This window comes from Stegodyphus dumicola, chromosome 3, assembly GCF_044657685.1.
Source record: "Stegodyphus dumicola isolate Sdum_Otavi_A_Nest chromosome 3, ASM4465768v1".
In the NCBI taxonomy this organism is placed as follows: domain Eukaryota; kingdom Metazoa; phylum Arthropoda; class Arachnida; order Araneae; family Eresidae; genus Stegodyphus; species Stegodyphus dumicola.
The window spans coordinates 80498873-80517168 of NC_140770.1; positions in this window are offsets into that span (position 1 = coordinate 80498873).

The window sequence follows — 18296 nt, forward strand, 5'->3', positions numbered from 1 at the left end:
TCGCAATTCAGATCATCATTAACAGATGACCATTTGCAAATAACATTGAAGATAGAAAGTATTAATTTTGAACACAAGTATGATGAAATATTATCTCAGAAAAAAAGAATATTACATTCTTCGCATTAGAAATTTTAATCTCTTTAATAGTAATATTTTTAATATGTAAATGTAAATCTTTCTTTTTCCAGGTGTTGGTAAAGTTTGTATAAATCTTGTGTAAAATTATCGTTTAATAATAAAAAAATAACTTGTTTTTTGATGTATGAGAAATTGACTTATTTATATTTTAATGATTGCTACTTGGCACTCCAAGCCTAAAATTTTTACAATCTAACCCTTTCTAAAATCGTTTCCTGAGCGTGGTCTGAAAAACAACCCTTCAAGTAGATTACTTCGTATTAAAAAAATTGAAGTCTTTATTGAATATATATATATGTAAGATAAAAATGTATGAATCAGAATTATAATATAACTATAAAGATTAATTCTTCCTCTCTATTCTAAAATCGTAATAACTTATCTGCATTGCGTCATTCAAATTAATCATGCGATCTTACGTAACCGTTAATACCAGATGCCTCTTGACGACCAATCACCGAATTGTAAACCAAAACTTTTCTCTTCGCGTGCTTTCATCTTTCATAACTACGCACTTCATCTTTTGCTATCTACTGTGCTAAGATGTAATTTCGCTGGCTTGCTTTCTATCCCAACAATATCAAAAATGTAAATCTTCTGTGGAAAGGCACGACTAGAGTGCCAAGTGATTGTGGCCACAAATATCAATTGGAAATAAAAATGGAATTAAAACTGCCTTGACTGCCAAGTTCTTTAGATATTACCAAGTTAGCATTACTAGCATACTACGCAATCAAAATTCTTCTTCAATATGGATCTAAGCACGCATCGACACTGTTCCGTCTTTTTTCCTTTGCTCTTATTATGACATATATATCCGAAATATATATATATATTCTCCGAAATATTTAAACTTATATATTCGAAATATTTAAACGGTTTGCTATAAAAATATAAGACCTCAGTTCTTAACTGAATAAAATTCAATAAGATGATAAGGTAACAATTTATTTTCTATAACGAAAGAAATTAGTGGAGGCGACCTTACTCAGTGGCAAATTTCGGTATTGATTTATTTCCTATGCTTTGTATAATAAATCAATAACATTTGCATGAGAAAACAATTTTATTATAAGTCTCATTTTCTTAATAAATAAAAAGCTGCCAGAATTAAGAAGAGAAATTGCCATCAGAAACTTCAGAGAGGCGAGGCCGAAGCATTAGAAAATTTTGTGCCCTAATTTGTTTTCAGCCAAAATTGCTTTTAACAAAAGAAAGAAATTTCTTTTCGCATAGATATGCATCTGTCTAACAAAATGAGGGCTATATTTTCTATCAAAATTCGAAGTGAAAACATAATATTTACTCAATACTGGATGGTAAAAATTAAAACCATTTCTAGCCTTAATTCTAGCCAAAATGCCTTAATAATTTAGAACACTTAAGAATGCAGGAAACTTGCCAAGTTTTTCTTCTTACGTGAGACTTTTAAAGATGAAAGACTGTTGGATTTTTTTTCTATTTTCTCAAGAAGGATAATATGATTTAAAATTAATGCTTCAGTTATTGTCTCAAATTCCAGAAATTCTCTAAAGCTTTCTCTTTTAAAAATAAGAAATTAAACTTCAACTGAACTTTATTCATTCCGCCCTTAAGTATTACATAGCATAAACAAACACTTAATTCTGTGTGAACAAATATTGTATGAATTCCCGTACATTACTGTCGATAAGAGCATTTCTTAATAAATATTTGTATGTATTAACTTTGAACTACCGACGTTATTTTGAAAGAAAATACTAAATAATCAAAGTATTACATTAAAATCTCAAGAGAAGGTTCATAAAAATATTTAATTTATGCAAAATTATATTCCAAAATTAGTAAAGTTTCGGTGCGGCTTCTTTTAAAACAGCTTTCATTTTTGAAGCAGAAAAGAAAAATATATTGTAGTTAAGAAAATTAAGTAAGGTTTAGTTTAGTCTTCATAATTTGTTTCATTCGTCATTTTATATGATTTGTTCATTTAAAATGAGTTTTGCAAGACTTTACATTTACTCAGTGATCAGAATTTTACAATAAATTTTGTAAGAACATACAGATTTGGCAGACTTAAATGCTGCGAAGCTTTGCAAGAGTTATCTCTTGCACTTTCTGAAACAATGGCTGGTACATTAAAATAAATAAATAAATAAATAAAATTTTAAAGCTTTCAGATTTTACATTACGTCCAAAGGGGCGTTTTTTTAACGTTTTGTGCGCTGCCTTTATTTATTAAATATCATCTTAAGCATAAAATTCAGTTAAACAGAAATATCGCAAAATAAATTTTAAAATAAGCATACCATTAGAATTTCCGATATACAGTCTCGCACGCTGGAGATAAAAATGTTTTTTCCCTTACAGTATTGCCATTGCTCGCTTTGAAATCGATGAATTTGTTAATCAAAAATTTGTTAAAGTGTTACAAAATACGAAATCGATAATAAAACAAATTTCAAATTCCAAATTTGGGCTTCCATATGCCCATGTTCAGTGGAAGATTATGTTATTCAAAATTTGATGGCTCTCGGTACGTTGTTTTATCACAATGCGAGAAACACATACATTTTAAAATCTTTAAATATAACATAGGGCTCTAATATTTGGTAGAAACAATTTGAAAAGAGAACTTACATCTATAGTTAACCAACGCAAAGTGCCGACTTTTCTGGGATAATACACTTTGAGTTAAAAAAAAAAAAGAAAAAAAAAAGAAAACCCTTCTGAGTGTACATTTAGCGCTTACTGTATGATGCACTGAATGCTGAAATAGTAATTCTCAATCACGTTTGAAAAACCCGAGAAAACCTCCATAAGAAGAACAGATGTAACAAACAATCATAGTCTCAAAAAGATAAAATACCACATTTTTACTCTCTTTTGTTATTAATGCAGACATTATACTCCACTATGATGGCATATTTGATATGCTAAAATTTTCATGTTTTGCATAATGTGTGCATTAGCAGCTGATCCGTATTAAGGCTCTGGCTATTCTATGATTTCAACCTGCGGAGTTATCAGAGTGATTCCCAAAACTAGATTGTTGAGAATTTTCGAAATCAAAGACAATTTTTTTATATCTCCCAGAAAAGGAACAATTGTAGATAGTCGATTGACGTGCTACATAAGATAAATATTACAATTATACAGAATGAATGATTTGTAAAATGACCGGTAAAACTCTAAAGTATTTTCTTACATCGATTTGAACGTTTTCTGATATGATACACCAGTTTGTTCCATAATACAGCTCTCAGATTTTGCCGAAATACAAAATTTTGTAAAAATCATGTTAAGCCATTTATTTTCTTGTTCTTTAAGTTTTAATTTTTTCAACCTGAGGGTGGATAACTTGGTGAATTTAACGTTTTTTTTATTTATTATTATTTTTTAAAATTCTGCGGTTTTAGTCATGTATTAAAATCTTTGAAAGCTCTTAAACTCTAAAATACCTTCTTACATCGATTTGGACTTTTTCTGATAGGATAAGCCAGTTTGTTCCATAACACAACTCTACGTCTCAGATTATGTCAAAATGCAAAATTTTGTAAAAGTTGTGCTAAGTCACTTATTGCCTTGTTCTTTACGTTTTAATTTGATAATTTTCAACCTGAGGGTGGATCACTTGGTGAATTTAAGTTAACGTTTTTTTAAAACTCCTTCGGTATAATGATCATGTATCACCTTTGAAAGCACTTAAACTTGAGTTAGATACTTAACTTTGTCAACCATGTCAAAAATTAAGAATTTAAATTTAATATATAAGTAAATGTGTCTTTATGCACAAAATTAGATTTCAAATAAGATGGAAAAGATATCACAGTCCATTGAACATTTTTAATGTCATGGATGAAATATTAGTAAAGAATTAATTATAAAATAGCCTTTTATTATGAGTTACTTAAAATAATTCAAATTACCCATAACGAAATCCTATAATGAATATCAAGTCCGAAATCCGGACTGGTCGGGTCTTCGGCGATTCTGGATTTGATTTGGGATTTTTCCGGATATTAGATCATCAGTTTAAATCTAGTAGGATGGCATGTAGAAATTATAAAATTAAAAATATGAAATTGCGATTTATGAAATAATGAAGTATTGATCTAAAGGATATCAAAATTTACAAAAAAAGGCTTAATATTTATTTGTTTACCTTATTAAACATTTATTTCAATGTAAGTTGTTTAAGTTGCTCCGTTTTTTGTGCTAATACTTTCTCTTTAATTCTGTAGACAGACTCTTGTTCAGTTACATTTGTTGAAGTCCTATAACTGCTGTTTCGAGAATTCCGACTAAATTTTCAGTCGACATTTTCTCGTTTTCAGTAATTTCTCTGTCACTTTTTGCACTATCGGTAGCAGTATTTTCTGGATCTAGAACCATACCACAGATTTCGTCATTCATTAATTGATTGATGATTGAGAAGTATTGTCATCACAATGAAACACTTCTTTTATATCATCTTCATTTATTACAGCTTCTACACATTTCTTTATAAAATCCGTTAATCGGAAAATTTCGCCTTTGTTTTGCGATATCCGAAAACCTTTAAAATTAACGGCTATCATCATCAAATTTAGCTATGTATAGTGAAAGATGGCTATGAATCATGAGCTTGGCGATTAACGACAAGTTGTTTCGTTAAATTTTATCTTGCTTCTATTGCCCACTGAAACAATTAAGCCTGAATTGTATTAATTTAGTTATTTATTATACTTATGTCTATTTCTTGCACATGCTTAAGGCTTATTAGAGTCTTATTTGGGTCCTTAAGTATCATCAACAAAATATATTTTTAGCATATGGAAAGAAATTTATGGTAAATTTTTCCTCGTCAACATTTTTAGCCCATTTAACTTAAATCTGTAATCATCGCCAAGCGTAATGTCAACATAAAAGAATACCATACTCCTTTATTATTCAATTACTAACATAACCAAAAAGCAGATACGCAGCAGCGGAATCAAATTACTGATCATACAAATTTATATTAAAATGTTTGTTTATTTAATAACAAGGTATTTTTTTGTGTCGAAGTGAAATTAAGAATCGGTACTCTCCAGATGTTTTATTATGCATGGGGGGGAATCAAATGCGCATGCGTAAAGCCTAGGAGAAAAACGTTGTTGCTGGTTCTGATGTCCGGATTTTAGATCGTTCCGGATAATAGACATCCGGGTTTCGGACTTTGTACTGTATATCCACATAGATATAGATATGTACTCACAGCCTTCATCTTCGGAACGCAATCACATCTGAAAGAGACCAATGTTTCTGAGAAAATTATTAAAACTAAATTAATTGACAATCGGAAAACTTTAGTGTAAGAATTAACTCAAAAAGAGTTAGCTTTCAAAAATGTTTTAAATTTAAAAATTTGAAAACATGAAAGAAGTCATCCAATACTTTATCCTCCTTTCAAGTAGAAAGAATATTTCATGTTGCCAAATCCTAAAGCTAAATGATTTCCTGCGCCCAGGTTACATGAAATGGTCAGAATCATATATTCTTCCAGGGCATTGTTGTTGTGTGAAGCATAAGCATGTGATATGGCAAAGCGGATATTAAGTTGCGATCCTGATCGTTCAAGGCATATTTAAGATAAAAATAGCAATTGTTATTCAGTTATTGGAATTAATCAATAATTATAATGATTAATCACTAAATTTTAATTAAATTTGCGAAGTGTAAGGAATTATGGGCATTATGGATATTCTAGAAATAAAATGTGCATACATTTTTATACTTTAACATTAAATATCACAGAAGGTAATTGAATACGTCTCCAAAAAAAACAGTTCGAAATTGTTACCACCAACAATATACTCCTCCGTTGTTATTCAACTATACTGCATATCAAATATATTTCAAACATTAAGAAAAAGCAGTTGAGAGATGAATATGTGGATATCACTATTAGACTACTCTGTGAAACCGAGATTCAGTTCCGAATATTGAAGGGTCATACATGAACTTCTCAAATGTATTGAAATTCATGATCATTTATGTAGTTTTTGACAAATTATATAAAATTTCTGAAAACTTCTGTTTTACGTCTTTAAACTTTCTGTATTCATATAAAGAGCTGATTAAATACTGCGTAAAAACTGGGCAAACCCTGAAGTTATATTTTGCTTTAAACCCTACCAGATTTTAATAAAAACCAAAACTATATCCCAAACTTTTCAGTTTCCGTGTAGTGCTTAAGGGCGGAGCACGTAATAAGTAAAGAAAAAAAAAAAAAAAACCTTTTCAGTTTTAGTATTTAAAAATTTTACATCACGGTATATTAATTGTAACGATATTTTAACAACATGTTAAATTTGGGCTAAAATTAATAAACGGGAAGAGATATTTCACTTTAACCTCTGAACCGACTTCATCAAAAATTATATTATGATATAATCCAAAACTTCTGAGATTTAATATTTAAAATTCGTATATCCGCACATACGAAGAATATAAATTCTTAATTGAGAACAAACAACATATAAATTTCGTTTTTAAATGACAAATCAAAAGTGGTATTTTACTTGAATTATTAAGGCTATTTCTGTTATTTTTAGTATGTTTACACATGATGTTTATTTATATTATAAGGTATTTCTCTCACCTTCTTGGCATGCCTTCGTGGTGAGGTGGTCGGCCCCCTGGTCGCCTATTCCAAAGATTCGATTCCCGGCGAGGGCGTTGCTCATTTTTCATTACTCCTGGTTAAAATAACCTAATGTCTCTACGATGGGGCCCAAACTAAAAGGGTGTTGGATAATGATTCTCCACATCCAGGATTTGGTGATTGGGTCCCTTAGAAACACCAGTCGCCTTTTAAAAGGAGGAGTATGTAAGGTATTTCTCTCACCTTCTTGGCATGCCTTTGTGGTGTGGTGGTCTGCACGCTGCGCGCGTATTCCAGAGGTCCGCGATTCGATTGCCGGCGAAAGCGTTGCTAATTTTTCATCTTGACTGCTTCCAGAAAATGACTAATGTCTCTACAGTATCAAGCCATAAAACAGAAGGAATTTTATAACAATGTTTCATTTAGAGAACTTCAAAATTTTTTTAATGCAATAGTGTTACCAAAAATGCACCTGTTTTTCTCTTTCACTGTTTGTGATGATGAGTAGCAAGAACAATAGCAAACTGGAGAACACATGTTGCTCTGCTTCTTGCCGATAACGGAACTGCCCAGCTGTTGTTCTAAAAACTAACAGACATTGTTTACCAAAACCTAAATATCGTGGTGATGTTCGTGCATATCAAAAATTTGTTGTTATTAGAGAAATAGCAATGAAAAAATTAAATTGTAGTTTTGCCTCAAAGTACGTATTTTAGTATATTATAAAAACTAAATTTCGCTTAATTAAAAAGCAATTAATCTGTTTTCAACTGCCAAATAAGATAACTTTTAATATAAAAATATAGTAGTATACTGCAGCATTTAATAAAAAAATGCTAAAGCAAGCATTTGATTATGCTGCTATAAAGTAAACCATCTTTTGCACATGGCTAATTATACCTAACAAAATATAATTCCAAACTTTGCGTTTCATAGATTTACATTTGTTGAAACGACAAATAAAATATGGTTTACAAACAATCAACTGGAAGTAATACTGTACTTAAATCTCATTGCTGTTTAAAGCATGGAATTCGCGGGAGGACATGTACTAGATACATAATTTTTTTTTTTTTTCTCTGGAGTAAGCAGAGCAGTTCGGCAAAAGCAGAAACTTTCGCTACGTTGAAAATATCGTTACAATTAATATACCGTGGACATATTGAAATCATGCAAATGATTAAAGAAAGAAATTTAGTCTAGCAGCACACAGTTTAGAAGACTTTATAAAGCATTTTCTTGCAGCAGTTACGATGCAAAAATTTTATCTTTCATACATTTTTTTAAATATTTGACATGTCAAATACAAACGAGCGAAGTTAACCGAGCTTAACCGCAGTAATACGAGTAATTGGGTGGAAAGTGGGGGTAAAAGATTTATGAGAGATTAAAATAATGTATAGAACAATAAAACAAATAACAAAACATAATTTCCCATTAATTATGCAAAGTTCATAAAAAGCACATTAAAGAAGTTTAAGACGAAAAAAATGAATAATTTACTCACCTACGCGTGAAACATCAGGAAATGAATTTCAGATTCATTCTCCGGGTTCTCTTCTTCGGAACGTTCAACTTTCAATCATGGAAGAACTTTTGCGACAGGTACTATGTCATTTTTCTAGTTTAAAGATAGGCGTCAATACAGAAAACACGACAATCCGAGCTTTTTTGATTGATATGTTATGACAGCATTTTTCTCAGTGTTATATTCACAAGACTGTTTATGTTTGTTATTTATTCTTTTGTTCGTTCTAGAGTGCTTTCAAAAATGATAAAGCAGAGTGAATATTGGTGGAGGTAAAATATCTCAGTGGCCAAGACTCAGCAAGGTTCTTTCTGTTCTCTTTTCAAACTACATGAAAATATTTTGCCAAACTATGACAAAAACATTTCTTGGAATGAACGTGCTCTTTTATGTAGATGGAGACTGATATAGATCAAAAACAAGTAATTCCACTCCATTTCCATTGTCGGCTGGGATATCTGCATAGGAAGATATTTTGTTTAACCGATGAACTGGACCACCGCACTGGGAAAATTGAATGCCTCATGTATTTATTTCTCACACATAAGACTTTGAAAGGATAAGAAAAGGCGTATAAATAAGGACGATATAAAAGTGCGAGATGTTTATAATTCTGAATTTATTGCATTCACAATGAAACGTAGCCATGACTTTTATTAAATTGTTAAATATATTTGATTTTAAAAATAAAAATAATGTGAAAGTTCATTAAATATACATGCTTTATCACAAGATACCAATTATATTTTCGGAAAACTCGTATTACTTTTATTAAAAGAGTGTAAAAATCTTAACTTTTCTACTTATCAAAATTCGCCATTGCGCTTGGAGTTGCGTCAGCCTTTTAGAGGCATCCCACCAGTGTTTCTATTTTAGCACATTCGTAAAAATTGAAGAATTTAGATAGAAAGTTCATCATCATTATTATCTCTTTCAACCACCATATGATACAGATAGAGAGCTTCAGTATTCTTTAATTCATCTGTTAATGAGATTTTCGATAACATCCGAAAAATCAAGATAGAAGAGAAACAATCCAAAGTAAAACATAAAATTAGCAAATCAAGAACCTTGTGTTTGGCGTCGATTTTAATCAAGAGTCTATCGATTTCGATGGCCAAACAGGAGCAGGTCTTTTTCATCAGGAGCAAATAAATTCGCGATTTTGTTTTTGGCTCCTGCTGAAAAAGGACTGCAACTATTAGACTTCGAAACTGAAATCTATGCCATATATAAGGTTGTTGATTTGCTAATTTTATGTTTTAACATAAAAAAAATCTTGAAAACTGAAGAAATATTGAGTCACATTATCTCATTGCCCTTCATCAGTAGTCAAATCTTAAAATTCTCTTTCTTCTGACAAAATCACTTTTCCATCATTGACCTAAAGAAACTAGCTTTCTTGAAACTGTTATACACAGTTTGAAGTATAACATTATCCGAAGTCAGTATGTGCTTAGCATCCAAGAACAAAATTTTACATTGTTTTTCCCTTCAAGAACAGCAAAGTCTATTCTGTGATATGCCTGTTAAATATTGTATTTCTTAAATCTCGCCTTTAAATTCATATAATTCTATGGTAAGGTTGAAACTGGCTAGCATTATTTGCAATAAAAAAAACTCCTGTGTATCTATGTCAATGATTAGAGATCATACAGATATGCCCAGGATAGAGATCATAAATAGATAAAGGGAGATAAAAAATATTTTTCTAGTTTCATTTGGCAATCAATATATTAATTACATTCTAAAAGTTTACGAATAGCGCACATATCCCCCCATTTATTTTCTTTTGCTATTTGATTATGAGACGTGGATTTTTTTTTTAAACACTTTTGAAGTAAAGTGATTTCAAGGATATACCGATAACTACGTAAGAGGCTGTCATGTTTACAGGATAGAGTGCTTGCTTTAGTGTATATCCCTGCATTAGTTTTATGTGTTCTCTCGAAAATTTTTCAGTTTCGAGCTTTGATGGTAAAGCTAGTGAGTTTTCTTACATAGCTCGCTGCAGCAGATAAACTAGAAACAGGCATTTGTTTCAACGGTGTTTAAAGTTAATTCCAAATTTTCAGATTGTTCATTCTGAACTTAAAATCGTTTTTCTCTATGCGTAGGAAAGTTAAGCTTCTGACCAAATCCTTATTTTTGACCCTAGTCATTAACTAAATATTTTTTATTAAATTTATTTGATGCTATTGATTCATTTTTGCTGCCCGATTAACTTATACCGTAAAAAAGATCGAATTGGGTCTTCTTTTACTCATGTTTCTAAAACCTGAGATTTAAAAACGCTTAAATTGGATTAAAAAGCTTACAAGATTTCTTGATGTAATACACTTAATATAACGTAGAAAAGGAAGATCATTTATATCTCCTCAAAGTTTAACGCAAAAACATTTGCTATAGAATTTCTTAATTTTTCCAGAGCATAACTGAGAATGCGCTTTAAAGTGTGGCTAACAAAAGTGAGAATTTAAACATTATTTTCTTAAGCCTCATTTTAGGCTCTAAAAACTTCGAATAATGGAGAAGGCAATGTAAGACGCATAGCCGAGAAGTTATAATTTTTATAGCATTTAGTATACTGGTATTTTAATTGGAAAATTTAATTTTTATATTTCTCAGTATTACTTATATTTAAAACGGATAAAGTGTATTGGTAAAATATTAGTATTATTTCCACCAGCTCTAGTGACCAGTAATAAGAGTGTTTATTTCTAACATGTCCACACTAAATTTTATTCGGTTCTTGAAGTATATATCTTCTGCGGGGGATGTCTCAGTTCTGTTTCCGATATCCCTGTCTATTTGTTACATACATGAAGGTGTTCCTTTATTATAGCACAAGAAAAGATGTACGGAATATGTACGCATTCAGAGGCATTTTTCATAGGCGAGGAAATTATTATTCTCGCCAAACATAAATTTAAAACAGGATGATGAATTAAGTTCAACTGTTATTTATACTATTTGGCCACCGCTGATGCAACCTTAGATGGTACTGGCAAGTCTCTTCCACTAGCCCACCTATAGGTTTATTAACTAAAATCCTCCCGGTGAAGAATAACATGGTAACTTATTTAATTTTATCTTTACTCCCTAATCGTAATCGTTTCACCTATTAAAAGAATTGGTCTAACTGTGCTTAATGTGTTTTACGGGTGCGACTTTTGTGATTGAACTGCACCGTAATACCGACTTTCGTGTGCAAACTTTCGTGGTGCCATACAAATGAGATAGTGGTTAGTGACTATGACTACCACAGTTATGGGTCCGGGTTCAAATCCCAGAAAAAGCATTGATGTTTGTAAATATTAGTGCCTTTGCGGCATAGAGGCACTCTAAATAATATAGTAATACTCTAAATAGCACTCTAAAATGTTGTTGTGTGGTAAGGAAAGTGGAGACCTTCAGACCTATCCCTAGGGCTGGGTCCTGTAAAATTCCTCCCTCAAACTGGCGGGGGGGGGGTCTGGGCAAAATAGTACTGTCAACTACATGTTGCCCAAAGCTTTTTCTAAGTAAAGATGTAATCTTATACTTCTTATCACGATGAGTTTTTTTGGCCTTGCTCTGATAAGGGCACACAAATGAGATTAGTCACAACAACACAGCACAACTTTAGTGGGTGAACTATACCAATAAGTTTTTAAGGAAAATATATTTTCGTAGTGAAATTGTGTTTTTTAGAATAAGCTAGAAGACCTAATTCTGTTTTTACATGTTTGAGATGACGAAAACATGTAAAAGCTATTCGTGTAAAAATTGCATTGGATCTATGGAAGAAAAGAAGATTGGTTCCAGATCTTAAAAATATAAATAAATAAAAAATAAGGTAAACAATCTGAAAATATGTCTTTTAACTTTATTATCTGATTTCAATAAAATGCACATGCATTAAATGCTATGATTGAAATGAAAAAATTTGAATGAAAAAAATTAATTTTATTTATAACAAGATCTTATTTATTTTCACATTCTGACACTGGGGCATGTATTTGCATACGACTGGAATATCACTACAATCAATAAAAATGTTGTCTACATCGTCTTCTTTATTAATGAAATTATTTTTGTGTTTTTTGAGCAATGTCAGCACGAATATCTCCGGTGCTGATCTTTCACCAGTTTTACAAACGAAATCCGTTATTAATCGTTTCTTTAGAGTTTTGGTTAGGCCGCAATATAATTCCTGTAAGAAGCTGTCAGTAACTTTAGTTCACGTTGAAACTCCCTAATGCATTCCTCCTTAGAGCTATGTTTGAAAAAATAACTATCTAATTTTCTCCCAACTTCCAGACCTTCTTTTATTCAATCAGCAATTAGAACTGGGGGATTTTCTTCATTATCACTACATTCTGGAGATTAGGAGTCTCAAGGAAACCGTTAACTTAGTTTAAGGCCTTGTCGACTAAATATTCATCAGTATTGTAGTAAAAGAGTTCATTGAATTCTTCTCTACCAGTTTTGTGTGCCATTTTAATGATGCTGCCAAAGTCGGTAGTATTAGTGATGACAGGATCATTGCTTATGCACATCGTGGCTAAACCACTTCCAATACGCATTCAAGATTGCTGGTTTTAATTCAGTTAACTCAAATTCAACTTGAATGATGCAATCAATAACTGAGAATGTCTTCCACGAATCACTCAAATTTGCTTAGCCCACTCCTGTTAACCCGAAATGATACTCTCAAAGAGATAATGAAATGTTGATTTTGATTTCGTTTAAAGAAATTCGTGTACGAACCTTTAGTTTAAAAATATAATTAGGTGTACTCAATTGCAGTTTCAGGTAAATATCTAGAATACCTGCCCATATAACGCTTTGTTTCTTAATGAAGTTTTCCTTATTTATTCAATGATTATCTTGAATATCCTGGATATTATATTCCACTATTTCCTGTTAACACACAAATAATAACTGTTTGCCTAAGAATACCCTATGTAGCGCAATTCATTATATAATTAAATGTATCTGTAATCTAATTTATTCGTGGACAAATTTATTCGTGGAAAGTACAAATTATCCAATTTGCCTACGAAGATTAAAAGTTGTAATCAATTCTGTATATGTATGTTCAATTCGCGATAGTGTATAAAATTCTGGTATTTATGTTTCACGTAACTTAAAATGAGAAATGCAAATTCTCGTCTCGGTATGGATTCTTACAGGCTTATATGCTAATTCAGCATCATGCGATGTAATGCAAACATGGAAATGTCAACAGATTCTTTTTTATTTTTCCTTTTCTTGGGTCATCAACGGTTATTGTGGGCTGTATACTCTGCTCATTCGGACATTCTCACAGAAAGTAATTACAAACATTAAGACTGAATGATTTTCACTCTATGCAACGTTACATGAAATGATGCGGCTTTCATATATTTATTTTTGGTTTCTGTATGTTTTGCCCTCTTTTTCTTGTAGTTTGCCATTGTGCTTCTGGTGCGTTATTTTTTGCATATGCTTATTCTTAAATGAATATGGGGTGAACTATAAACATATTTTTTCCTAATTTATTTTTTGCATTAAATATATATATATATATATATATATATATATATATATATATGTGTGTGTGTGTGTGTGTGTGTGTGTGTTTAATATACGTACATAAAACATCGAAAAACAGATAATTTGCAACTGGGAGAAACAGATAAAAGATCTTTAATGCGCAGAGGACTGGAGTTATGACTCTAATATTTAAGCTTAAATGCAGCCGGGTATTGGCTTGATTAAATCTCCAAATGTATCTTTCTAAATTAGCACATTTATGTGACATGGCTTTCCAGAATTTATACAAATGACTATAGAAACATTCTCTTATATATAAAAATTATTCCTTTATTGACTTAAGGTAAAATGTTATCAGCATTCTCTTTTTCCATTTTCATTTTCACGAAATCACTGGTTAAACAAGTTTGCATTTTCTTACACAGACTTTTCCCATTTCGATGCACTTGGCCCATAATACACAAGATCACGCATTCTTTTCAAGACGACGGTTTTGGGTTTGGTCACACAAGAATTTATGTGCCACCTACCGCACATTATTTTCTGAAGAAAAGTGACAACTTCATAACATTTGAGCGGTTTAAAAAGAAAGCCCTTGTGTAGTGCCCGAGATATGGACTGTAAGCTGATGTCCCAGCAATTCGAAACCCAGATAACCAGAAAACCAGAACCTTTCACAGCAAAAGTCGCTTGAAACTCATTTTCTACCTGTGCTTTCCCAATCACGGTTAAGTGTATGGCTCAGCGATTTCAGTAGTTTTTGTGGCATGCCAATCATTCCTTTGAAGCGACAAAAATTAGCTGTTATTTGAATGCACCTTCCTTCTTCTTTGTACAGTGCCAACGTTTAGCTATTGATGCTGGTAGTTGCAATCCTGTCCTAAGCAGAAAATGCATACTCTAATTGAAACCGCACAATGATGCCAAAGACGTACATAATTGTTTAAGTAGGTTATTATTAACGCTGTAGCATTCTACTTGGCGTAGGGGAAGGAAGTCCGTTCCAAAAAAGATGTTCCAGATGTTTGAGGGAAACAGATTTTGCGATGCGAAAGAGTTAATGATTATAATGGCCTTGTGATTTACTGTAATTTCTCTTCTCAGGTGACGGAGAACGAGGACACCTGGTATCTACCAGAGATAAGCAGGTGTATGCCTCTCTTCCTCCATTATCCAGCGCATCGAGTGGATAGGATTAATATGATTTTAATAAAATGCATCGAACACATTATCTCATCAATAATCACTCGCCGGGTGTTCAGTACCAGTTGTAAAGCGTATTGAAAGATCTCGTGTGTGGTGGATATTGATAGCCATCCTGCACCCTCTTCGTGCTTCAGACTTGTCTGGTCGCTTTTAAAATTTCACTTTACGCAGGTACATTTTACTTGATTAATTACTATCCACAAAAGGACGAAAGCCTCTGATGACTTTCACTTGCTGATACCCTTTCTAACCAGAAAATTCTGATTGCTACTCTTTGTTCTTCCATAATGCACACCGGTAGCGGAATGACTGTGGTTGCATTTTATCACAGCAACATGGAAAGGTACACGATCAAACTTCGATTACATGGTCATAGTAGTACCAAATCTAAGCATTCATGAAGAAACGACAGTTCGGCAGGCGAAGATGCGGATAATCGTACAGAGCAAATACTCGTCTATATCTCATACAGATGGCAAGAGTATCTTTTAATATATCAATTTACATATATATACAATATTCCTTAAATAAAATGTTTATAATAGTATAAAATATTTCAAAACTATTCTATTATCCCAGAGACCAATGAATCCATTTAAATAACATAAAATTTAAATATATTTTAAATGACGAATATTTCCTCTTGGATAAAAACTTTTAATATAAATGATATTCTAAGATCTGAGCACTTCCAAGAAATATAGGATCTGAAGAAGGAAATGAGAAAAACAAAAATTTACATTAATTCAGTTCTTAAAATTTACATCTATCATTTCCATCATTTCTGAACATCTGTTTCCTCTGCATAAATAGTCCGTGAACAAAGATTCTATAATAAATATTTTGGTACTTCACAATATTATTCAAATTCTGGAAAACTTAGAAGTACAGTTTTACCTTGGAAATATTTTCTGTTTGAAATGTGGATGGCTAGAACATCAAAATCAACACAAATAAACTTGGAAATATTTACTTTAAGTGTAAAATAATTCCACATCCAACTTTTGCATTCTTAATCTTCACAGATCATCTGTGATTACATCACATCGTTTTCAATGTTTACATCGATTTTCGGTGCTTAATGATTCATCTTTAAGTATGTTAATTTTAGTCAAATATTACTGAGTTGCAATGGAGCTGCATCTTCAGTACGAAGTTCACGTAGAAATCTCTAGTGCATTCAAAATCAAATGTTCACTCACCTAGATATTTGCACAAAATTATAAAGAAAAATTTTAATTTGGGGACTTTGTTGAATTCGAAAGCTCTGCGACCAAAGCAAAATTCTGTCATTGGATTAGATTTTGTAAGTTTATTATTTTAATCTAACCAAGTAATATGATTTGGATCTGCACTTTTACTTCTCACTTTTCCAAATTTCTCATGAGAATGTAAATGAGCTAGCTGGTATTTAAACTGAGGGTTATGGGATTGAAAGACAGAGTGTGTTTCGTTCCTGCGCAAACAGGCTACAAGTAGTTCATGCTAGCTCTGATAGTTGTAATTATTCGGGTTTGCGTTATGTTGTTGCAGATGTTCCGGTTAGAGTTATTGAGCCAGCCTGAGTAAAATTTAAGTATGTAGTCTTTGACTACTGTTCTATGTTTAACTTTAATTTGACTAATCTGTTTAGTTACATAACCATGAGCTGTGGTTGATACCTTTAGCACATGAAAGGGCATTTATGTTCTAATTTGTGTTTAAATAAAAAGTTTACTAAACCTTTTCCACAACTTTGTAGTTACTTCAGACATATCGATAATTCTAATCACATCTGTTAAGAGTTTTTGGAGTAATTCACACCTCCAGATCACTCAAAACCCCATAATTTATCTACAACTTTTATCAACATTTAAATTATTGTTAAATATGTTAAATATGTTTTAGTGTCGAATTGAAAGTTTTAATTTTATGATTAAAACGTATATGGGAGATTCCAGAAGAATATACTAAGGTTATGTTAGACTCTGGTTTTTAACTTCGGATGGAAATTTGAATTTCCTAAAGTAATGTAAATATCGCACTCACGGTCAATGCACAAGCTCATGAATATCTGTGCGCACTATAAGGTGACAGGCATTTTATATAATCTTTATCTTGTATATACAGGATGATCTTTAAAAACTTACCCGATGTAGAAATCTCTAGGGACCTGTCCGCTAAACCAATCGAAATAAAATTTTAGATATTTATATTATTATTATTTGAAGATACGCGCTCGTGATTGTGATGATTTAAAACAGTAGAGCTCTCACGATTACGGTTACAGTTACAGTGAAAACGTTTCCAAATTTCTAAAGGCGAATTTCTTTTTTTTCTATTGCAAAAATTGATCAGAGCATTGAAAATCTATCAAAGGCATTGAAGCGATATACTTATGACGAAAATTGGCTACTTAAAATATTTGCAAAGATCATTGAAAAGGACTAAGAACAACATAAGAGAGAAGACGGAAACAATTTTATGGGAATTACTGGTTTTCAACGTGCTCACCTTCACAGAAATTAACGCGTTGCATGCGGGAGATTGTTGACAACAATGACGAATGCAACATTGAAGAAGAAATCTGTTTAACTTCACGTCTTAGCATCTTTCAATTCTAACAAATCTTGTGGATTTCTTGGGTACACCCTATAATTTCAGATAACCTCAGAACCAGAAATCCATCAGAGTGAGTCGGGGGAATGCCGAGGTCACGCAATTGTGAAGTTGAGTGAGATGATTTTCAAAATGCTGTTGTAGATCTTAACGAACACATGTGGTGACGTCTGGGGGAGCACCATTTGCATTCATACAATGTAACTCATGACATTTTCCTGCTGCAGTTCTGAAATTGCGTAATTCTGCATCATTATTTTATACCGAACACTTGTGATGGAGCACCTGTTTAAATCTGGGCAAAAAAGCAACTTTATCTTTCGGTAGATTATTAATAAAACTCAGTAGATGTGCAATGGTATTAGAAATAACTTCTCTTTCTGCAAAAATATCTTACTCTAGAAAAAGACGAAAGTATATATTATTATCCTGGAAACCGATAAAGTTTTATTCAAAATCTGTGCTAATCTAGAGTTGCTTTTTTGTCAAATTTAAGTTTTACTATGACATGTTTCCCTTCCAACTAGATTTAAAAGGATATTTCTAAACTTCAGTAAATTTTATTACTGTGGCTTAAATCACATATTTAACAATCAGATTTCTCATAGTTAAATAATACGTACAACTATTACGTAGTAGTCCATGCTGAGTACTCAACTGCTGATTATTTTCCAGTTTTATTTGTTTCCTAACTAGTAT